The sequence below is a fragment of the Panthera leo genome, chromosome F2 (assembly GCF_018350215.1).
Source record: "Panthera leo isolate Ple1 chromosome F2, P.leo_Ple1_pat1.1, whole genome shotgun sequence".
Classification (NCBI taxonomy): domain Eukaryota; kingdom Metazoa; phylum Chordata; class Mammalia; order Carnivora; family Felidae; genus Panthera; species Panthera leo.
In genome coordinates this window covers 62169052-62190655 of record NC_056695.1, presented here as the reverse complement: position 1 = coordinate 62190655, position 21604 = coordinate 62169052, and the positions used below count along the sequence as shown (strand labels likewise).

Here is a 21604-nt window from a genome sequence, read left to right as displayed (position 1 = left end):
AGGCTTAAAATATTTGGGGTCTATGTTGGCTATAATAAAAATTGGAACACTATTCCACCCAAGTTATCTGACTGGCATAACATATATATTGTATGGAAATTCACCATAAGAATGATACGTGGTTCAGTATTGAATATTTGATTCTTTATCTCTGCAAATATTAATCAGTAGGAAATAATATGCTGGATAAGTACAAACAAAGATTATAGAATGCTACATAACTTTTAGAAATCCCTGAACATGTTTCTAAAGGAAACAGTGGATAATTAAGCCTACTTTTCCAACTTTTTGATGGCTGTTTTAAAACTGGCTTAAGCTATTGATTCTATACACACAGTTGGTCAGGAGCCATGTAACCGTTTTAGGACTAAGACGGTCTCAAAAGGACTATGAGGGCTCTAGCTGGTTACTGTGGGTCATCTGAACACAGGGAATATGAAGTTTCTACCCTCCTTCTTTCTTACTCTCCTCCTTCTGGATGCTGACCCAAAGACAAATACAAACAAACTCTAAGGTATTTTTTAAACGTGTGTGGGATTCATAGTAAATATATCAGTTAATAGACACCATCATTGAATCGTGACAAAAATTTTTAAAACCGCTTATCACCTAAAGCCAGAACTGTTCTTCAGCTGAAATACTGGCCTCTGATTTTCCTTCTTTTATCCACAGTGGCCCTATAACTACCTGACATTTGCAAGAAACATAATCAATGTTTGGCCCTGCTTTAAATGTTGTTCCCTTGGGTCCCATTTAGGCGGTTTCTTCCTCCATACAGCCTTTTAGTCTTCTGTGTCCTGTCCATGGAGTGGCCAGGATATCAGTCTGGTGGGCTTATGACTTTGTTCATTCCTGCAGAAAACTCACTCATGTCAGGGCACCTCCAGTTATCTCTTGGGAAATGCAGTACTGGGCTGGAAACATCATTATTCTCTTCTTGATTCATGAGAGACAGGAGAAACGTTCCTTATGTAATAGCAACAGTTCATGGTATCAAATTAATTCATAACCAAGCATATGAGGGGCATCCTTAGCTTTTTAATAATGGACAGTGTTTGTGGGAAGAAAAACACCCCAGGGATACTGAAAGCTGACTTTCTCATATGGCTAATGAGTTTCAAATTTTACTGTATACAAATCACTGCGCTAATTGTCACGTCAACTCCTGACAGTACTGTTGTTAGCCCCGACTTACATATGGGGAAATGGAGGATGAAGAATTTACATGACAGACAAAGTCAGACAGCTAGTAAAAAAGCACTATACAGGTCTATCTGAGTCAACAGCAAACTTTTATGCATTACATTTCAGTACCTCTCATCTGTCAAATGGCGATAAGAACTCCTATTTCATGGTGGTGCTATGATGAGTCCTGAAATTTTATGTGGAAACCATATAGCGTAGTTCATGACATATTCTATGAAAATGGGTTGGCAGACATTGTTTTTTCTTCCTGAAAAGGGCCACCTGTAAACATTTTAGTCTTTAAGGGCTATACAGTATCGATTACAACTACTACATCATGTGAAAACAACCACAGATAATCTTAAATGAATTGAGCATAGCAGTATACCAATAAAACTTTATTATTACAGACATAGTTGGTGGGCCATAGATTGTGGGTTCCTGCTCTTCAGGGTTAAAAATGTAAACTTTTAACATCATTATCAAGATTATGATTTATTCTTAGTGTCTTCCCTTTTGAGTTGTAAATACTTCCCTCAATCTCAGGAATACTTTTCAATGTCTTCCTTGGCTACAAATACTTGGATAGTGTAAAAATGTAACCACAACGATGAGGGTTGAGTAACTTCGGGCAGTAGAAACCAGTATCCAGACTGGAGGATAAAGCAGATGAAGACAGTAAATGCCACCATCTTCAAATGCCTTTATAACTAGTGCCTACAAAGTGAAAAAAAGAAGACCATGATTGTTTACCAGGGCCACTTATAGCTCATTAAACATTAGCATTTCCCAAAGGACTTTTTCCACATTGTCCAAATATATGTGTTAAATTTTAGTTAAGAATTGCATGACCAGAGGACTTTCCTAGAGCTTCATCTTTTGGAACGACACAAATTAGAAACACTACTTTCTAATCCAAGAAGACTTTTCAGAACCATGTGTACAGATTGGGTATTTTAGTCCAGTCACCCCCGCAGTGATACTTCAACTGAAGTAGGCCATCTGATCTGAAATAGGCCATCTGGTCCACCACATTGCTTAAAGAAGGAAGTCTTTGTAGAACATAGCAATAGACTCTTTGAGAAAAATTTTTCAATTTCATTTTACAGTTTTGGGCTCCAAGACCCAAAGAGGATTAGAGCATAGTTCGTGGTTACACAGCTGGTTAGTGGCATAACTGAAACTAGATCCCTGTTCTAATTCCCAGACCAGTATTCTTTTTTTCTTACTGTTTTTAATTAAAGTATAATTTACATACAGTAAAATTCACCATTTTTAGTATATAGCTCTGCAGCTTTTGACAAATGCATATAGTTGTATAACCACCACCACAATCAAGATATAAAATAAAAGTTCTCATTACCCCCAGCCTCTGGCAACCAGTGCTTTGTTTTCTGTCTCTTTAGTTCTGCCTTTTCCAGAATGTCATAAATGGAATCGTAGAGTCGGACTTCTTTCACATACTATAATTCACTGAGACTTATCAAAGCTATGGTGTGCTTCCATTCATTCATTTTAAGTGCCTAGTATTCCATTGGATGGATAGCCCACAGTTGTATATACCACATTCTCCAGGTGAGGGACATCTGGGCTTCCAGTTTTGTAAATACTCATAAAACTATTACAAGCATACATGTACAGGTTTTTGTATAAACATGAGTTTTCATTTCATTGAATAAGTATCTAGAAATGGCATTGCTGGGTCATATTGTAATTATATGACTAATTTCATAAGAAACTGCCAGGCCAGTATTCTTAAGGTAATAAAAGAAGAAAAATAGTCTTAGAGACTGGCTTTAATACATACAAAAATGTTACAAGCTTTCTGAAAATCATTCCATCTTTGTATAAGTCTTACCTAATGCCCTACCTTGAGTTACCACCATCGTAAGAGGCCTCTGTTTTCCTGAGAGTTTCTAGTAAATTGTCTCAAAGTAAGTCAAGGTCAAATATGTGTACAGTTCACTGCTTCATTTGACTAAATTTTTCTTAGCATCTCAATTGTCATTAAGAAATGCTTTCTTTGTCTTTGTTCTGAGGAACATAATTATAGCAATATTTCCAGCTTCTGGGAAAGAAAACTTGAGCCAATCAGATTTCCTTTTATGCATATGTCAGGTATGTCTGATGGCCTTTCCTAGGGTCTTCCAAATTACACTATTTGGGTTTCCAGTCTTCTCCATGTCTTTTATTTAGTTGTGCCACTGGTGTTACAAATCTGTGTTCACATTCCGTTGTCTTCATACTCAGCTTTTCTTCCTTATTATTGTACAACATTGAGCCTTGACTCCCTGGTGCTCATCTGTCTGCATGAGCGTGATAATGACTCCCTTGGTTCTCCTCTTTTTCTAATGGCTCCTTCTCTGGTTGATAGCAAGCCACCTTCCTGTATCACTCCAGAATGTTGATGCCGCCTGGAGAATAGACCCTCTTAGCTCTTCTCATCATTCATGCTGTCTGGAGAATGTTGTCCACTGCCATTGTTTTTAACCATCCCTTGCTCCATAGTGACTCTCAAATACATCTTAGACCTCTATGAAACTTCAGATCTTTAATCTCCCTAAAAGGTGAACTCTGAATATTCTACTGACATCTCAAATTTAAAATGTCCAAAATAGACTCCATTGTCTTTCTGACCATCTCCCCAGCCTATTTTAACCCTTGTGCTGCTTCTCAAGCTTAATAATGCCATTATTCATTCCATCACCTATCGTAGAAGGTTCAGAGTCACCTGACCTGTGATTACACCTTTTCCCTCACCATGCACGTATAATCAGTGACCAAACCTTCTGACTCCTGCCTGTTAAATGGGTTTCCAGTCATTCCATACCCCATGACCCTGCTGGCCACTGTGTTAAACCATTCCTCTTTAGCTCCTTCCCAGGCCGTAAGAATAACCTACTAGCTACTTGATCTTTAGTCTCTGCTCTGCCCCATTTGTTCTCCTTTAATTAACTTCCTGCTTCTATTGCCAGACTTAATTGTAATATATTTCTGATGACATTATATCCCTCCTTAAAACATTTGATGGCTCCCAAATGCCTATAGAATAAAATCTAAACTTTTTAGCGTTCCATAGAAAGCCATTCTGGGCATTTCATAGATGCATTAACTTTGGGCAAGTTACTTGTCAGAGATTAAGAATATTCAGTTATAAAAATGGGAATAGGACCTATTTCAGAGTTGTTATGAATATGGTATAATAAAACTCATGAAAGGACCTAGTCTTGATGAGATACAACCTCTTCTGAGAAGACTTACCTCATTTGTCAGGCAGAACCAATCATTCTCTCTTCTTCATTACTAAGCACTTTGTTCATACTAATAATGTCTTTATTGCATAGTATCCATTTAGTATCCATTTGTACTTCCATCCAGTGAGGACCAGGTTCTGTGGTACTGGGGTTAGAAAGGAACACTCAGTCTAGCAATGAGGATAGGATGTATATGCCCCTATAGAAATGCATAGATGTGTAGTAATGCCACGGAACTGGAACCTAGCCTCACCTGGGAATAGGTGGGGTAAAGGAAAACATGCCAAAGGTATAATACATGAACTAGATCTTGCAAGATACAAGTTTTGGTAGATGGCCAAGGGCTGGCATGAGGCAGAGGAGGAGCCTATACAAAGGCAAGGTAGCATGAGATCTCTCCATCTCCCCTATAGAACATGGACAACTTCATGGTCTTCTGATTTCCCTTTGCTCTCCTACCGCCTAGCATGGTACTTAGCAGAGAGTGGATCCTCTGCATATATTTACTCATTTAAAATTAATTGTTCTACTTTTCTCTTATTTACTATTCTCAACTTAATCTTCTCAAAGAAGTAAATACAATGTCAATTTTTTACAGATTCATAATAAAAAAAAATAGTAGCTACAAAGCTATTTTGAATCTTCCACGAGCAAAATTGCACAAAATCTCTTTTATTCCTTTGTGATCTTTTTGTATTATTTTGACTAGTAAACTTGATGGCAATGGCTCTTAAATATACCTTTTTCAAGGGGCTCTTAAATATATAAGCCACTCCTTCCTTGAGTCTTTTGGCCCACTATTTTCAATTTTAAATGTGAGAGATACTGTCAAGCAACTATAAGTTGAGCCTTTTCTCCTAAGACCCAGGAATTGCCCAGTGGCCCATGGTAGATGAGAATGTTGGATCAGGAATCTTCTAAGACTTCATGGAGATTATTCTTCTATAATTGGGGTCTTTCATTACCACTTGCTCGTCCAGTGTTATTTGATTAGGACCTGCCAACCACATGTCACTTCTAAGTTGCCTCCAAGATAGCATTTCCTCAATCTGCTACCTTCTTGAGCTTTTCCCCCAACACATTTCAGAATCCCCATACCCTGTTATACAAATTGTATGGCCAGGAATAGTTCTAATTTTATCAAGTATTTGAGCTTTCAGAGAAATTCTCTCTGTCACAGCTTTATATTTAAAGGCCTAAACATAGACTTCTTTGGGGGATTGTTGAGCTCACACATCAGTGTGTCAGTAGGGGTTAGCATTGTGATGTGTACACTCTAGTTAGCATCCACCCCTGTTTCATTTTCATCATGGGACTCCATTATGGCTGGTGTTTGAAGTGAGGCTTCAAATGGACCCTTCTTATCTGTTCCATTCTTCATGGTAGAAAAATATCTGGGGGCGCCTGGGTGGCTCAGTTGGTTAAGCATTCGACTTCAGCTCAGGTCATGATCTCACAGTTCATGAGTTTGAGTCCTGTGTCGGGCTCCATGCTGACAGCTCAGAGCCTGGAGGCTGCTTTGGATTCTGTGTCTTCCTCTCTCTCTGCCCTTCTCCCGCCCATGCTGTGTGTGTGTGTGTGTGTGTGTGTGTGTGTGTGTGTGTGTGTGAAAAACAAATAAACATTAAGAAAAATTTTTTTAAGAAAGAAAGAAAAATATCTATTCTGACTGCATTGATGGTCCCTCTAACCAGTGTAATTATTTAATTTGGACATGTTCTATGAGGAATTATTTGTCACTACTTCTGCATGACTCCATTTTTTATGGCATTTTCGCATTCTGAAAAGTAACCATTAGGGAACCCCCAAAACTCCAAATATTTATGTCTGCCTCTGCAGAAATCACTAACTTAAAAATTCTTTGCTATTGACTTCTTTGCTATTGACATTTAAATGTCCTGGGTGAAGGGGCACCTGGGTGGCTCAGTCGGTTAAGCGGCCGACTTCGGCTCAGGTCATGATCTCGTGGTCAGTTAGTTCAAGCCCCGCGTCGAGCTCTGTGCTGACAGCTCAGAGCCTGGAGCCTGTTTCGGATTCTGTGTCTCCCTCTCTCTCTGACCCTCCCCCGTTCATGCTCTGTCTCTCTCTGTCTCAAAAATAAACTTTAAAAAAATAAATAAATAAAAAATAAATGTCCTGGGTGAAGTTAAAGATACATTTGATGTTTTTTTTGTTTGAGCAATTCAAGATAGCCATGGGATTGCATTGTTATTTCACCTTGTGGTTTGACTGTGCATTTGAAGGATCTTGAACAACTGATACTGTATTGGCATTTGTTTTCCACAACTAACATTGGATTCCTTTCTTGAGGGGAAGGCTAAATCCTGAGATTTGGGTTCTGTGGTGTTCGAATCTCCTATGGGCTTCATTTAAAAGGCAGCTGTAGTAGGACAATGGCATGTGGACCTGAGGAGAGAAAATCAAAGCCAATTTCAGGGATGCCCTGAGCTGCCTTGGCTTCTCCAAGAGGAAACAGATAAATATACCATCTGCATGTTTTAGAATTTCTGTCCCTAATATTATATATTGCCTGCTTTCCTATGGCCTTTTCTTTGGGACCACCAATTCTCAGTGCCTAGAGCAAAACTCTACAGAGCTTAGATATTCAAGATTCTCATTGCATCCATGTTTCTGCCTGCCATCTCCAGGAGTCATCACATGTAGGCTACACTGTGATTGCTCCAACCTTGTGCTCCAGCCACGTGTCAAAATCTTCTCTGCTTCTCTGAAATAACCCCTTCATTATTAGTATCCCTTTTTTCATCCCTTTATGTAGTAGCAATTACACAGCGATTCATTCAGTGTATACCATGAACCCTGCACTCCATGCTGTGTGTTAAGGATACAGGGATGGATACAATAATCCTTGATGTGGAAGTCAAGTGAAAGAGACACAACAGAGTTGTAAACATAGAATTCAAGGATCGTGTAGGAAGTGCATCCAAACCAGAAAGAATATGTTAGGAAAGATTACAAGAGGCAGTGACCTCTGAACTGAGTCAGCTATTTAGTTAGGGCGTGTTAATTTTCTATTTAGTCATCAAACAAATATATAAAATGGCCAAAATGAGTCTCAGAGAGACATACCATGGTGTAACACTTATATTTACTTAAAAAAAAAAAAATCTGTATTTACTGAGTGCCTGAACTTTACTGGGTGTTGGTGAAATTCAGTAAGCAAGAGAGACATAGTTCTCAGATGTACAGATTTTACATTTCAATGGAGAAGACACTTCCAAACAAATTATCTTTTGTAGCATGGTGAATGATCCAAAAGGGGATGTTATTTATGCTTTGGGAGCTGTAAGCAGCCGGGACCTCCCTGACTCTGAGTGGTCAGGAAAATCTCCCTCAGGAGATGTAGCAGGGGAGTAGGGCAGGTCGGCTTTGAGACTATGGAAAGAAAAAATGTCCCAGTTGGAGGCAACAGCCTGTTCTGTTGCCAACATTGAAGAGGAAGCTTGGTGCATCCCAGAAACACGTGGAAGGCTGGACAGAAGGCTCATTTGGTTAGAAGGTGGAGAGCATGAGAGGGAGGGGAGCTGGTGGTGAGAGGCAAGACTAAGAGGGGCCGGGGTGAAGTGAACACGCTCTGTATTTGCTCTCCTAAGTAATTTAGAGACAGTGGCGGGCCACTAAAAGGTTTGAACCAGAGACCATCCTGATGAGCTTTGTATAACAAAAGATGAGCACATGCCCTGAAGAGGGACAAGACTGGAGGCAGGACTCCTGTGAGGCAGCTCTTGCATTAATCTGTGCAGGAGATGATGGCAGCCTGAAGGAGGGTGGTGGCAAGAGAGAGTGGAGAGAAGTCAACTCAAGAGACCAGACAACCCGTGGTGATAGATCGAGGAACAGTAAAGAAGACGGTTGTAAAGGATCATCCCTCACTTCTCTGCACCACATTCTCCTCCCCCAAATCCATGTTCCCTGCGGCAGACTTTTCTTCATGCTTCTTCACAACTCTAGATTCTTGGACCTTCCTCCAGAGCTTGTGGAATTAGGCTCTCCAGTCCAGGCATCAGTATGATTTTCCACAGCTTTACCCCCACATGATGTTTATGCAGATGAAAGCTTAAGGGCCATTACCCAACACATTGCAGATTCCACATGTGCAGTGTACCAGGCACAGCATGAGTAAAGCTCGTTTGGGCTTAATGACCAGGTAAACTCAGAGAAAGTCTTCAGCTCTTGGGGTAAATGAGAACATCTCATAGTAAAGCCCACAATGGAGTGGATCCCGTCCTACATAGCCACCTAACCTTGCAGGTGATGTCCTCAAGGTCTAAGAAACTGGCCCACCCTCCATCCTTCCCAAGAGACAGCGACTGAAATCCCATCTCTCCCATTTCCCTGCGGCAAAATGAGATGGGTTCTCTTGGGCAGTCCGACAGGGCAGTAAAGAAGGTACTTTACGCCAAGACTCCCACCATTTCCTGTGCAAGACAGGTTAAAGATGACGCTGTCAAAGCTGTTCTGGTAGGACCTCCTCTACAAATAGAAGGCGGGAGAAGAGAAAACAAAGTGGCTGCTTCAGCTCACAAGGAACAGTTCAGGGATCCATATTTGAAACCGTCGAGGTTTTATAAAGTTTGGCAACCGTTTCAAAATCATTACTATTTAACATCAGCATCAGATACTGTATTTCCATACAAGGGCACAAGTTACCAAATCTTCAATTTATCACAAAAGCGAAGCCTGGAGCTAATATTGATTGTGCACCTATTTGCACACTTGGCATTTTGAATTCTATATTTAGTCCCCACAATAATTTTGTAAGATGGATATCATGAACCCCATTCTATAGATAAAGAGACTTAGCCCAGAGAGCTGCAGTGCCTGTTCAAGGTCACAATTTAAAAGTGCACATATTAGTCAGGGTTCTCCAGAGAAACAGAGCCATTAGGAGATAGATGTTTAATATTTTAGTCATATATGAGGAGAGAGAGGCTTACTATAAGGAATTGGCTCTCATAGTTGTGGAGGCTGAGAAGTCCCAGGGTCTTGTTGTCATAGGAGAGCCAGTGGTATTCTAGTTTAAAAACCAGCAGTCTAAAAATCCAAGAAGAGCCAGTGTTTCAGTTAGAGCCCGAAGACAGGGAAAAACCCATGCCCTAACTCAAAATGGGCAGAAAGGATCCCCTTTAACTTGAGGGAGGATCAGCCTTGTTGTTCTTTTCAGACATTCAACTGATTGGATGAGGCCCACCCACATTGGAGACAGCAAACTGCTTTACTTCTACCTATTCAAATGTTAATCTCATCCAAAGACACCATCCCAGACACACTCAGAATAATGTTTGACCAAATATATGGGTACCCCCTGGCCTGGTCAAGTTGACACATAAAATTAACCATCACAGGGGGAGAGATAACTAGTCATTTCCAAAACCAGTGCTCTTTCTTGCTGCCCTACCTGCCTGCTGTTAAGTCTCAGTTCTTCCAAAGATACATTTTTTCTTTTACAAAAAACCTCTTGACACCAGTGTACTTTTAAAAATTACTGCTTGAGACTATTCACATGAAAGGTTTCACTTAATGCCTTGCTTATCACACATAGTTTTCACTCTCCATCCTCCATTTCCCATTATTCTGGGCTGCTAGGAATGGTAGGTGTATGTTTTTGCTAAGCCCCTCCTGCATACCCAAGATATTGTGACAATAAGAAATTTGTCTCCCTATTTGATGACATAATGAAGCAGAGATGCCAGCCTAGCATTTCCTGATGCCCCCACATACCCCCAAGTAATCTGAACCTTGTTGGATCAATGACATGAAATTTTGCCAGCTGGCATTTTAATTGATTTAATGGAAATTGATTCAAAATAAATGAATGCACAGAAAATTATTAACAGTGACCTCAAAGGTTTCAAGTGTCTGCTATGTAAGAGGTGGTGTGGCTTTGATATATCCATCTGAAGTCTCCCGCTTTCCATGTTATGTCGGAGAAACAGCACAGATGTTTAGCACTAAAAACTATTAAACACGAAGCATTGATGAAGGCAGTGTGGGGGGGTTCTGAAAATACGTGAGAAGCACTATAGTATATGTTTTGGTTTGTCCCATTTCTATCCCATTGGTTGGTTGTCATGGTTCATGCTTACTGTAAACTACACATGTAGCTATTATCCTTCTAAGTATCATGAAACTTGGTTTTTCTTTTGTCATTTGATCATGCCATGGAAAGGAGGAAGAGATGACATAATAACAGAACAAATTTCATTGACCTGGATTTGTTTGTTGTTTTTTTTTAAATTGATCCTTTCCTGAGACTTGAATATTTGTTTTGTTACACAGAGAGTTTGACTGTAATACTTTTGGTCTAGCAGGATTTGGCATGTGTGAAAGCATAAATAAATGGTCTCTAATTTTCTATTTCTAAAAGTTTAAATATGCATTGTCTTCTGGCTTATCCCTCTCTAGTTCCCTCTTTTTTCTCCCCAGTGTACTTCTCCCCTAAAGACTACTCAGTCCACAGAAGAACTATTAGAAATTTATTAATTAAGGACCAGTTTCTGCTTCTTTGTCTGGGATAATCATTCGTTTTGGAACTGATTTTCTGCTTTAATTAAATGAAAATGTCACTCAGTCAAATGAATTCATTTATATTTATTTATCCAGTTCTCCAGGCTTGAATTTCTTAGTAGGGACTTGGACTCATCACATTTGTTCACGCAATGCACTGAAAAATGTCTCTTTCAGCAGTTTAAAAGGCTCACGAGTGTTTACTCCTTCCTCCCTGTAGAAGCACTGCGTAAACAAAGCCGTGACTAACAAATGTGTGAACGGTTGTTTTCCTGTGTAGACGTTATCTAGGTGCACATCGGGATATGTATTTGAGGGTGTCGGTTTAGACACGTGCACCTATGTATGCTAGAGCAGAGAAGTGAGGGATACCCACTACCACAATCCCTTCAGACTTTAAGAAAGTACCAGGGTCATATTTGAACCATTTGTGTGTCTTTATTTGCCTTTCCAAAATGCTAATTGGCGGGTGCAACATTTAAATGCTACCTAATCTTTCCCTTCATATTTTTTAAAGGATTTCTTACTGAGTATGGTCTATGTATCTAACACTGTAAAAGCACCCGTTGAAATGGAATAAACATACTTATTCACCCATTCATCAACTTTTGAGTATGTACTGCACATCAGGCTAGGTATTGGGACTCAGTGATAAGCAGTGTAATCCTTGACACAAATAGGCTAGCTGCCAAAGCCTCACCAAAATCTTTTTGGCATGAGCAAATTATGTTCCATTTCCAGAAGGCTGGCACACTGGTGCTAAGGCCTTCTACCCTCTTTTCCAGAACACAGACTGAGAGCTGTAAGTGTTATCTTGAATTCTCTTCAGGAAAAAAACAAGGGCAGTGGAAGCAATTCTCTGCTTTATTGAAAGGGTGGAAATGGGTGCCGATACGCACCTGACACGAGGAAACTTTGATTTAGACTTTCTGGTGGGCGCACAGCCACAGATGTGAAGTCCTTAATCACCCACGCTGCGGCAAAATCCCTGTGGGTGCGAAGAGTAGCTCAGGTCTTGTGCTACAACACTGGGTCCCTCACATGCACTGCCATTGTCCGTCCTGTGATTCAAGCAGACTTTTAACTCCTCTGTTTTGGTGGTAGTGGTGGTGGCTGTCTGGTTGCCTTAAATAATCTGGAGGCAACGCTGAGTTCAAAGGGCTCGAAAATTGAGTTTCCAACAGCTTACAGAGTCCATAAAATAGGCACAATTTTAATTTTCAAATAAATCATCCTTTTGTTTTCTTCTCTGCGTCATAATATGAGCTAAAATTATGATGGCTTGGCAGTTTCTGCAGTGAGAAACAGTTGTACTGGGAGTCAATTGGTCCCCTGGGTTAACCCGGCACTGGGGTTAGGAACTGCCAGTACTTGAGTTTCCTCATCCTTAAAATAGCTCCTGGTAGCTTCTAAGTGCTGTGACAGTAAAGATAATTGAAATAATTATTACTTAGACTCCAGGGAACCTATCCGATTCAAGCCCTGGGCTTAGAAAGAAAAGGTTGAAAAAGAATTGATATCCTGGTCCCTTGATATGGATGTTGAGCATGTTGACTCTGGCTGAAACGCCCCCCCCCTCCCAACACTGCCCCAGTGGAGAGGATAAGGTGATGGGCATCTCTAAAGGTAGGATTGGAGCCCCCCCCAGACCCTATCAGGGCAGTTTATGGAGTATTTGGATAAGCGTTTATTGAGCTTTTATTACATTATAGATACCTGCTAAGCCCCAGATAGCTCCTGCCCTCAAGGAGTCTTCAGTCCTGTGATTATTCCCAAAACTTAGACTTTTATCCAAGTCTTATCAGAATTGGTTCTGAAACCCAGGGTACTTAGTCCCATATGAGGCCAAGGTGAACAGCCACAACAGAGGTAATCGCTGTCATTTAGTGTGTGCTGTCTGCTCATCAACACTGTCCCAGGCACTCTGCATTGTCGTTTTGGGAGCTGTTGGGGTCCCTATTCAGCAGACCAAAAAAACTGATGCACAGAAGATCGAAGTGACTTTTGAACCAGGTCACCCAGTCTGAGAAGTGATGGAGTGAGGATTTGAGCCCCAGCTTTCTCCAAAGCCCATGGTCTGAGACACCAGCTGGGTTTGTTGCTGTAACTCTGTGTATGTATTGCATGAGACTGGGAAGAACAGTCACCATTATCTAATGTCAGGGAGCTAACTGGAGGGTCTGTACTGCACTGCCCCTACAGAATTGTTCAGCTAGCATACCCTTTTCTAGAGTTCCAGCCACAGGAAAGGAGATATGTGCAAAATTGTGTTAAGGGCAGTGAAGGAAAAATATAAAATGCAAGGAGAGGCTCTAAGTTGGACCATGGGATAACAGTGACATTTGAGTGGTAACAAGATGGAGAAGTGAGGGTGCCTAGGTGAAAGCAGAGGAAGAGCAAGCAGGCAGACGGAAAAGCATATGCTAAGCTCTGAGGCACAGAAGAGTTTAGCATTACCTAAGAACTGAACAAAGACCACAAGTAGGATCGCAGAGCTCTGAAGAGAGTTCTGTAGCCTGGACACAGCAAGGGACAGATCCATAGGGCCTTGGAGCCACCTTAAGGATTTGGAATTAGCATCTCAAGAAGTGCAGTGAGAGGCCATTAAAGGATTTTAAGCACAGAAGTGATGAGATCATAGTTACATTTAAAAAAAATGGCAGCTGACTAGAAGAATGGGTCGGATGACAGCAGAGCTGGAACCAGGGAGTCCCGCCAGGGACTCTTGCAGAAATCCAGGTGAGGACAGGTGATCACCAGAACTGGGTGGTGGCCCCTGAGCTGAAAGAGGACAGGTCTGTCTGCTGGTAGGATTCGCAGGGTGTGGGATGGGTTGGATGTGGCCAGGAGAGGGAGAACCGAGGGTGAGTCAGGATTCCTGGTCTGAGCTGCTACAGACTGGGCCAGCCTGTGCTCCGGAGGAACCTGGATGGGGGAGTGGGAGGCAGAGTCTTGATAGGAATGAAGAGGTCAGTGTGTAACACGTTATATTTGAGGTCCTTTGAAACATTGAAGAAAGCAGTTAGATATCTGAGTATGAAGGTCTCATGTGGGATGTGCACCGAACAGTAAAATTGAGGAGTCGTCCAAATATGTGTCAAGGATGCCATGCGGGTGGTGCATTGGCTTGACCACCAAGAGTTCCTGCCTTTTACTCACAACAGGTTTTGTTGTACGTCAAATAAGAGAGCACGAGGGGCAAACTCCAAGTGCCCTGGGTGTGCTTCCTTCACTGAGCCGCCTGTCAGCTTTTGTGCATCTCCTGAGTGTCTTCAGGTGTTTTGTTCAAATGAACATCAGAAGAGACCTTGGGAGGGACAAGAAGCTGTGCTGAGGAGAGCGATCACAAAACGGTGCCACCCTGCCATGCCCTCCAACCACAGCATCACCTCTGTCGATGCCCTGGTGAACTGTCACAGAGTGACTCAAAGCACATTTATAGTCGAAAAATCTGAGTTGTTATCCCAGCTCTGTCCCTCGCTATCTATTTAACTTTAGGCAAATGACATATCCTTTCTGGAAGCAAGTTTTCTGTGCTGTAAAATCAGAACAAAGATACCTCGGTCACAGGGTTGCTATGCGGATTAGAAGAGATTTTTGCCAAGTGATTATTAGCACAGATCTGAATAAAAGATAGGAAGTGGATCCATATCTAAGAAGACATTCTTGCCAGAGATTAGCATAAGGCTGAAATATGTATTTCATAAGCCTATTCCATTAAGTCAAACACTGAATTTTTGCTAAAATTCTGCAATCATCCCAAGGCAGAGAGATGAGAGAGGCCATTGTGTAGAATATATAGCTTTATCACTTCCATTAAATTGCTTTTGACAGAGGCCAGTTTGTCAACCAGAATCACACTCAAAAGTGTACCAGTATCTTAAGACAGTTTTTCATTGTCTGTGAACAAGTCTAGAGGATGGTATGGAAGCTTCTATATATAGCTATGCACTTGAGTTCTTTTGATGACTTCATTTAATCAGACTATTTATCTTATTGAAGACTCATTGCTAATATTATAGATGGGTTCTTTGTGAGTACATAAGGAGGACATTGTATAGGATGCCTCTGTTTTTGTGGGATTAGAAGAATCCCTACCTACCACTACCGGCAGGTTGTCCCATGATACCCTTGTTATACCATTGCTTCAGTCATTAATAGTTCTTTGCGTTTTAGTGTTCTGAGAAAATCGTCATGGTCATTACCCAAGTCAGCAGCTGTACTTACTGTGCCAGCACTGCTAGGACTGAGAATGAAGAAGACAGGCTCTTCCTTGTTATTCCCTAGTATTCTTGACCCTACAACAAAAGAACAGTACAAGGGTATTTGTGATATAATGCTCTTTGGAATCCTACATAATTAAGTGCTCTAGAATAGCCCTGTCCAATAGAACTTCCTGAAATGGAAATGCTCTAGACCTGTACTGTTGAGTACAATAGCCACCAGCCACATGTGGCTATTGAGTACTTGAAATGTGGCTAGTATGACTAAGAAACTGAATTTATAACTTAACTTTAATTGACCTAAATTGAAGTAGCCATATGTGGCTCCCAGCTACCATGTTGAGTACCACAGATCCAGCAATTGTGAGGAAGGGTGGGTGTGGGCTCTAAAAATTCAGGAAGGAAATAGGGCTTCAGGTGGAGCTTAGAATAAAGGGGAAAGTGAAGGATGCTCCATCTAGGGTAACAGCGTGAGCAAAGGCTGCAGGAAGGGGGAAAGCATGTGGTTTGCGAACATTACACAGAGAAGAGAATTGAAGGAAATTCACTGAGAGACTTTCTGAAAATCAAGGAAGAAGTTTCTAGAATCTAGACCATTCTTCTATTTTATTAAGTTTCGTGTAAGTATTTTACCTGTGGTAAGCCTCCCATTATTTGGAATGGGTTACATGATATTGACTTTGTTACACTTTTTATAAATAAGTGATCTCCACAGGGTTATACCATGTCATGTACAAGTTGTTCATTGAAGCTGTCCATACTGGTGAGATGGCAATCTAAAGGTAATTTAAGGAAGCACTGACATAGCAGAGGTTAAAGGAACCTACTGGGGTTGAGTCACCTAGCGACTAACAACAGCTTCTGCTGAAGGGTACAGAGAGCTGGAGCCATGGAAGAGGGGTCAGCTGACCAGAGAACCTTGTGAGAGGTGCAGCCATTACCACAAGCACCGGTTCCACACAGGGAGGGAAGGAGAGAACGGTCAAACCTCCTGTCTACTGCTTCCCACTGGTGCCTCTAACTAGCTAAACACAACCAGAGATCAGAAGGCAGAGGGTCACAGGTAATGCACTCCTCAGGGGGTCAGCCTCCCATGGCAGAGATGGACAGAAAAAGCAAGAATGGATTATGGGGAAGAAGCAGGGAAAGGAAGTGTGAATAAACAGCTCTTTTCTTGATATTGAAAGAATAATGTCTTAGTTTGAGTTGTTACAACAAAAATACCATAGACTGGGTAGCTTAAACAAAATAAATTTATTTCTCATAGTTCTGGGCTGGGAGGGCCAAGATCAAAGTGCCAGCTGATTTGGTTTCTGGTGGGGAACTTTATAGATGATTACCTCTTTGCTGTGTCCTCACATGGTAAAGAGAGAGAAACAAGATCTCTTGTGTCTCATCTCACAAGTGTGCTAATTTTTTTCCTGAGGGCTCCAGCCTTATAACCTAAATACCTCCCACAAGGTGCCCTCCCCCCAACATCATCGTATTGGAAATTAGGGCTTAGGCAGATGAGATTTGGGAAAACATAAACATTTGGTCAATAGCTAATAGTAAAATGGAAACCATATAAATAGCTAATATGGTGGTTAAATTATGACAAAATCATACGATTGAAAGTGGTGTGCAGCACTGAAATTCTATGCAATGGCAAGAAAAAAATCTTCGTGTGATTATTTATTTTCTTTATTGAGAGAGAGCGTGTGTGAGCAGGGGAGGGGCAGAGAGAGAGGGAGAGAGAGAGTCTCAAGCGGGCTCTGTGTCAACACAGAGCCCGACATGGGGCTCAATGCCACAAACCATGAGATCATGACCTGAGCTGAAATCAACAGATGCTTAACCCACTGAGCCACTCAGGGGCCCCTTCACTAGCTATTCAGTGAAAAGAATATGAAAACAGTAGAAACAGGAAGATCCAAATGTTGTTTTTAAATAGTGTATATACAGTAAAATATTAGTGCATAGTATTCACACTCACAGGAAAAAAAAAAAGAATACTGGAAAGAAATGCACCAGAATTTTAACAGTGGTATCTCTGGATGGTGGTTTAAGGATGTTTTTTATTTTCTTCTTTGTACTCTCCTGGACTTTCAAGATTTTCTAAAGCAACATAATTATGGTATATTTCTAGTCTGGAACAATGCTTCTGTTGTTCTTGATATATCTGCAGGGTAGATATGCAGGGCTATATACTCAGTAGAGAGAGGTATGTGACTAAGTTCCTTATTATTCAGTCAGCTTAAGTTTCATTGTATACCCATTTCTGCAGGATTGATGGGCACCTGCACATCTCCAAGTGCATTAAAAATGGGATGAACCAGTAAAATGCTCTTTTAAATATTCCACTAAGAAACTTTTAGGTCCTAGAGAATGGCCTGATTTCCTATTGATCTTTTTATTGCCTCAATCATTTTCTCAAACATGGTTAGTTAATTCAGATCCCTACCAGCCACCTTTCCTCATTATCTATTACATTTGGGTTTGTTAAATATGAATCTTTGGTGGCACTTCCATTATTAAATTGACAGTTGAGTAATGCTTTATTGACATATGTAAGATAGAAGCATATTTCTTAGGATCCGTGGTGGTGGTAGCCATGTTTTTTTCTGAACCACCTAAGCATAGCCAGTTTTTTGTGCTCTTGTAATCTTCATCTTAAAAACAGCAATCCATCTGTTTCATCGTTTTATTCTTTCCTGATAGAAAAACATTTCCCTCCACTGTCTTACTGATCTACAGTCACCCATCCTTGATGGACTCTTGTAAGCAGAATCGTTGCCAGTGATGTGATGACTTATGCTGGTTATCATTTCAGTAAATCCGCTCCCTCTCCATGGCTTGCTTTTTAACCTCCAGCTGCTACCCAATTATTAGTTCGTGGATGGCTGCTTCAGCAGCATTATTCTAGCACTTGCTTGTAGCGGATATTAATAATAATCAGTTAGTAAATGTGCACAGTGTTAAATGCTTGTAAGGATCGTTGTTGATAACCTTAATTGTAATCATAGTTTTGTGATGGCTAAGTTAAGATTCTTGTGGTTGTAAGGAATGGAAATCTGAAGGTGCTTTAGCCAAACATACGGGGCTCGATGGGGTATTCATTTTTTTTTTTTTTACTGTTTTTTCATTTATTTTGAGAGAATGTGTGTGTGTGTGTGTGTGTGTGTGTGAGACAGGGACACAGAGAGAGAGAGAGCAGGGGAGGGACAGAGAGAGGGGGAGAGAGAGAATATCAAGCAGACTCTGTGCCATCAACACACAATCCGACACGGGGCTTGATCTCACAAACCATGAGATCATGACCTGAGCCAAAATCAAGAGTCAGATGCTTAACTGACTGAGCCACCCAGGCGCCTCTTGGTGAGGTATTCATACAACCCATATGGGAGTCTTTGATAGGACTTCTGAGCAGAGGTAGCAAGACCTCAGGGAGGAGTAGAACTGTGAGAGCCAGCAAGAATCCAGACAACAGACTGCCCTCTTTCTATGGTTTCTCCTTTTCTGTCCGCTTTATTCTTTATATACAATATCTCTTTGATTCAAGTCTTGACCCCTTTCGAGTTTATGGACTGTGACTGGAGCACTCAGAATGTTCTCGAGTGCTCTCTCAATTTCTCCTCTCTCTGTTCCCAATTACTTTCTACATCTCCTCATCTCAAGTCCATAATCCCTGGATTATGTCTCTGGAGCAGAGACAGGAACTCTGATTGGCCCAGCTTTGATGTAATCAACAACAACCAGCAGCGGGAGGTAATGCTGCCCAGAGACATCCCCTGTGACCATTACGAGGCAGTCAGCCTGAAAGGTGTTGATCCATAGTTATCATGCCCTCAATGCCTTCATTGTACCTAATGACAGAAATATAAATTTACTACATTAACCTATTTTTGCATTAATATTTAGAAGAAGGAGCATATAGCTCATAAAGATGGAGGTATGGAAAAAATGAATCTTGAAGACCTCTTTTCTACATAACAAGAAAGAACAGTTTTGTGTTTTCAACTTAAGATATTGTTACAGAGAGATGTCAGGGAGATGATGGGATATGATCAAAGGAACTGAAGTAAGGATCAGAACTAGTAATGACACCAGAAGACTAAAAGTAGCCCATAGGAGGCAGGCAGCTTTGCCGTAGTGAAGATGGCCGCTTTGGTACCACATTTAAGAATCTACTATGCTGTGTCTAGACAGCAGCCCACGCGTGTTTTATGAAGCTTGAATTCTGGAAAGAGAAAAAAAAAAAGGATCCATTTTAAGGCAACCAAAATACAGTTAGCTGTTCTGTGTGTGTCTTACTGTATTGGATTCCCAAATTTGTTTATCTAATAGACGATTGTAGAACACCCAGTAAGCCTCAGGCTGATCATAGCATGGTTATCAAACGAACCTTTAAACGAGCATGAGTATCAGATAAAGTTTGTGCTCGACCCTTGAGTATGCACTTCATGTTCTTTAATTTGTTTAATTCTTAAAGCAAATGCCATGAAGCAGGTTTTGTAATTTCTGTTTTATAAAGAGAAAACCGATACCCTGAAAGACTAAAATAACTTGGTCAAGGTCACAAGGCTAGGGTTTGGAGAGGCTGGAGCTCAAGCCAGATCTGTCTGACTACAGAATCCTTGGTTTTACTTTTTGATGTCCGAGTCGTGTTGTCATGGGTTATTCAATCTGTTGTATTGATTATTTGAGGAATTGTGTGAGGGACACCTGTGCCCCATCATGGATAGCTCCCCGGCTGGCACTGGTGTGAAGCAATGAATGATTAGGCCATGATAAGCCACATATGATGTGGTAAATACTATGATTGAGACATCTTGACAGAAGGCATCTGCCCCTTCCGAGCTATGGATCCTTGGGCAAGTTCTTTTGTTCTCTGAGCTTCGTTGTCCTGCACCTGTAAAAGTGAAGGTGTAGTCCTATAAAAAGTCCTACTTTGTGGGTATTATGTGGAGTACAAGAGTTGATACACGCAAAGGTCCTGGAGCAGTGACAGGAACAAAGTGCTCCCATAATGGTAGCCAGGACTACTGTCCACAGAGCCCTGCCTGAAGGAATCAGGCAGGATTTACAGAGGAAACACGCTTTGACGTATCAGATGTTGCCAGGTAGGGAGGCAAATGTTGGACATTTAAAGTGGAAAGATCTGTGAACAAAGGCCTTTGTATATTCAACCCACATTTAATTGAGCATATGCTATCCGCCAAGCACCCAGGTCGTTGTTAGTTTGGGAGAGGCATGGCACTATGAGAGTATATGGAATATTCCAGATCCTGACTTTATAAAAGAGGTGAGTCCCAGGAAAATGGCCACAAGGAATCATCTCTGAGAACAATTTTGTACATGACTAGCCCAGGATGGTCTCAAGGGGATATCAGATGAATTTCTTCACCTAGCCCTTTAGAAATTCTTCATTCAAATTCCTTTAGCACACCCAAGCACACTGAGAGGTCTTCCCCCACCCCCCACCCCGCCACTTTTTACACCCACCTGTACCTGCACACTAATAAAATATATCACAGTCCTTCGTTTTACAGGGTGACACTGCTGACTCTTCATATATCTCCATGAAGGATTATTCAGTTACATGGAACATTGCTTAACTGAAGATAGCCTGAGAAGGGATAAAGAAACAGTGTTAAGGCATATTAAAAATTGGCTTTTTCCTGGTGGCATTTTGTCATTTTTCAGTTTGGCATCTTTCCCTATTCTTTCTTTCTACCATGTAGATCTGTATGAGGCTTGAATCAGAAGGGATTTTCTTGCGAGGTGCCTTTCTTCAAGCATGTGGATAAAATTGCCAGGTTTAGTCAAAGTTTGTCTAGAGTCTTGCTCTATTTAGTCAAAAGCATATCACTTCTGTTGCTGGCCTCAGTCCCAGACTCCCAGGAAATTCATAGTGCCTCTTGACCTGTGTCAGTCTTCATTTACTCCTTAGAGTGGCCCTGGTTTTGAATGGTGTTGGTGTCGAGCCTTCCTGGGTCCTGGAGCAAGCTCCACCTGCTACCGCTCTGATTCCCTCAGGCCACCCTCACCATCCCATCCCATCCCATCCCATCCCATCCCATCCCATCCCATCCCATCCCATCCCATCCCATCCCATCACCTCTGAAGCCACATGAGTCTGTTGCTACGCCTGCCATGATTCATGGCCTAGAGCTACAGGATCAAAACTTCTCAAACTTTCATTTATTTAAAAGAAAGCTCAATAAGCACATGTGGAGTTCTTCCTGTATGTGAAGGCTGCTCTCACTTTGCAGTTGAGGAAATGGAGGCACACCAAGGTTAAGAAAGTGGTCATACAGCTGGTAACTGGTGAAGCCAAGAAACTAGTGCTCCAGTCTAATTCAGGGTTTCCATCCTTAACCCCCGCTGTGCTGCTTCTCTGTGCTTAGAGCTACCTCGTCCAACCTCGTTTGGTCA

General features: G+C 41.3%; 1 protein-coding gene and 1 long non-coding RNA gene across 3 annotated transcripts in view; one reads left to right on the top strand and one right to left on the bottom strand.

The window, feature by feature from the left end:
- SAMD12 (sterile alpha motif domain containing 12) overlaps nt 1–21604 on the top strand; it is a 378819-nt gene that overhangs the window by 222592 nt on the left and 134623 nt on the right. The gene's annotated exons all lie outside the window — the stretch shown is intronic.
- On the bottom strand, nt 1238–15276 carry LOC122210745. 2 transcript variants are annotated; one of them, XR_006198213.1, is made up of 4 exons: nt 15192–15276; nt 11864–12380; nt 4447–4584; nt 1238–1902 (listed from the first exon to the last, which is right to left on the bottom strand). It is a non-coding gene; the product is annotated as an uncharacterized LOC122210745 (long non-coding RNA). The 2 variants fall into 2 exon arrangements; XR_006198212.1 differs by lacking the exons at nt 1238–1902; nt 4447–4584 and having other exon boundaries at nt 11811–12380.